The sequence below is a fragment of the Centruroides sculpturatus genome, unplaced genomic scaffold (assembly GCF_000671375.1).
Source record: "Centruroides sculpturatus isolate CEXI.00-Female unplaced genomic scaffold, Cexi_2.0 scaffold625, whole genome shotgun sequence".
Classification (NCBI taxonomy): Eukaryota; Metazoa; Arthropoda; class Arachnida; order Scorpiones; family Buthidae; genus Centruroides; species Centruroides sculpturatus.
The window spans coordinates 1,814-3,764 of record NW_019384830.1 but is presented as its reverse complement, the minus strand read 5'-3'; the positions used below and the strand labels follow the sequence as shown (position 1 = coordinate 3,764).

At 28.9% G+C, this 1,951-nt stretch overlaps 1 long non-coding RNA gene across 1 annotated transcript; it reads right to left on the bottom strand.

The window, feature by feature from the left end:
* Positions 1 to 379: 379 nt before the first annotated feature.
* LOC111630104 lies at positions 380 to 933 on the bottom strand. Its single transcript, XR_002757455.1, has 3 exons — positions 839 to 933; positions 635 to 772; positions 380 to 563 (listed from the first exon to the last, which is right to left on the bottom strand). It is a non-coding gene; the product is annotated as an uncharacterized LOC111630104 (long non-coding RNA).
* Positions 934 to 1,951: the final 1,018 nt, after the last annotated feature.

Below are 1,951 nucleotides of genomic sequence, written 5' to 3'. Positions count from 1 at the left end.
TTGGTGTACAAAATGGGCACAGAGCAACGAACCATTTTAAAACGAACCTTTTTAAAATGGTTCATTATATTATTAATATTAATTATCAATAACATAATGATAATTTATAGTATTAATTGTTTCATTGTAATCAATGTAACGTAATTGGTCAGTTATTAATCAGTTAAGCCGGGAAAGTAAGTTAATAATTACATAATGGACCAACAAAATTTCAAATTTAAGTGGTTCTCTGATGAGTTCTGTTTGGGAACGTTTACAATTATGCATTGTACTCATTAAAACACGAAAATTTCAACTAAAATATGCTTGATACGGTTACTACTTTCATTTAATTTAAGAAAAACAATGTAATATTTCATGAAAAATCATTTATTTTAAAAAATATAAAGAACTGAACAATTACAATTTCAGCAATTAAAAGTATTCATTTTCTAATTTTAAAAAATGTTTCGAAAATTCTAGAAATATATTTTAATATTTTATCAAAAAATCTTGTTTTAGAAAGTAAGATCAGTGAAGATTTCAGCCATGGTTTCAATACAGCTCAGTACATATCAATACAACTGGAAAGAAATAAAAGAGAATTAAAATTTCTCAACAGTATTTTGCATACAAATAAATTAATGTTACTTACAGTGCTAGAATTTGCATATAAACATTGCACCAGTTGCAACGTATGCAAATTACCAGACTTCATCATAGTTGAGGACAAAATCGAATTTGATTATAAGGATACTTTCCTTCAGGAATGTCTGAAGAATAATCAAATAAACTGGAAAATATTTATGGCATGAGAATTGCTCTTTTCTAATTGAAAAAAAGGATAAAACTAACTTACTTCAGAGATTCGATAGCATCGAAATTCTCTCTGTTTCTGAAACAACTGATGGCATTTGTCAATTCTGACACTGTATTAATTAGTCGCTGAAAAGATNTGGGGTTTTACGTAGTGTTATCTCGATACAATGCTATTTTAAGTTATCTCTTATAGGAGTTAAGTGCAATTCAACACCTGAAAAAAGAAATCTTAATTAAAATTTTTGTGTGTTTTTTAATGCATTTTCGAATCAAATTAGTTCGCGATTTTGATTCTTTATAGCGTTAGTTTCCTTCAATAAAATAATTGATTTTCTTTGGTAAATCTACGAATGAGTACTGAAGATCAGAATCCCCTCAAGGAGGAACACTAAGCGCATTTGTAGAAGAATTCAGACTTTGTATTGATTGAATAGAAATGGAACACTTTGCAAATTGCTGCCTTTTGTGCAGAATCGTTGGCACAAAAGTGTTTTCCATTTGTTATCTTTTGTGCAAAGTTACAATGCTTTCTAAGCTTATAAATAAAAACAATTAATTTATTACCGTTTTGGTTTTCTTTTGTCTCTGTTTTTCTCTTATCTGAAATAATAAAAAAAAAGTCAAAATTTAATTTAAAATATGGAAAATATTCTTATTCTTGCCAACAAGTGTTGTTTAAGTGACTATTAGCAGCGTATTTTGGGCTAACAACTTCGTTTTTGTTAAAAATTTACAAAAATTATCTCTTTTTAATTCATTGATTGTAATATAAAAATTGAACATACCCATTTAGCTTAATTAAAAGCAATAAAGAAATAAAATTAATGATATTAACTTCGGTTAAAATACTGTTGTTCTAGTGTCTTCTGCTGTGTCATTCTNTTTATTCATTTATTTTATTTCATTTTACTTTCTCTTTTCTCTGCCATTATATTAATGTATCCTTTCTATGACTAACAACATGTATCTACAATGTATTTTTCTGTATTTTTGCCTGGCTGTGCTCGGCGGTGCCATACAATAAAGATTATTTTGACTGACTGACTAACTTGCACCTTCGGCGTTTTGCGGACTCACCAGTGTGTCTTAACTGCGACAAAGACGAAACAACACAACACTTCTGAGTCGACGGACCCCGTCGCACCCTTCGTAT